Below are 730 nucleotides of genomic sequence, written 5' to 3'. Positions count from 1 at the left end.
GGGTCTGCCAGCAGGGGGCTGGCGAGGAGACGCTAGGATCGAGAGAAACAGGTCCGGGACCAAGAGGGAAGGTGTATTCCATTACGAGAACAACTTCAAGCAAGTGTCATTGAAAAAGGAAATTGCGCGCCAACTCCGACGCCACCATAGACTGACTGTGTTCCAATGAACAACTTTCTTTCTTTTTTTTTACTACCTTGCTCCTCCTGCTTCGAAGGTTTATTTCTCTCTGCCCTCTGTCTATCTCTCTCTCCCCTTGTCTCTTTCTCTCTCGCCCTCTCCCCCTCTCTCTCTTTTGCCCTCTGTCTCGCACTTGACGGAGGCACTCCCAGAGCCGAGTTGATGCACGCCGGGCGGGCGGACCGCTACGCAAGCGGAAACGGCTCCACGAGAGGCTAGGCACGATGTTCGACGCTCTAGGCTCTGTTCATCCCGTCGAACTGACAGGCTTTGAAGCAGCAGCCCGCCGCGCTCTGTATTTCGAATTGGAACTTTGGCTTACGTATTTATTCTCATGTCGGTTTTCCTCTTCCTAAATCGGGCCGTTGCGGCCTCATCCCCCTCAACGTTGGCAGGACTCACAACTGTCAGTTATCAGCAAAGTAACATTTTATAAAATACAAAATGTAGGATGAGCGGCACCTAGAAAGGATAGCTTAAATGGAGTACGTACTGCAGCGCCCGTGACCCCCCTCCTCAGAGTGCTTGGCACGCTCTGCAGGCTCTACTA

At 52.6% G+C, this 730-nt stretch overlaps 1 protein-coding gene across 1 annotated transcript in view; it reads right to left on the bottom strand.

The window, feature by feature from the left end:
• Positions 1–730, bottom strand: part of LOC113213625 (uncharacterized) — a 243,335-nt gene that overhangs the window by 60,279 nt on the left and 182,326 nt on the right. The window lies entirely within an intron of this gene.

Source organism: Frankliniella occidentalis, unplaced genomic scaffold, assembly GCF_000697945.3.
Source record: "Frankliniella occidentalis isolate FOCC.00 unplaced genomic scaffold, Focc_3.1 Scaffold9, whole genome shotgun sequence".
In the NCBI taxonomy this organism is placed as follows: domain Eukaryota; kingdom Metazoa; phylum Arthropoda; class Insecta; order Thysanoptera; family Thripidae; genus Frankliniella; species Frankliniella occidentalis.
This window is presented reverse-complemented; position numbering and strand designations above follow the sequence as displayed.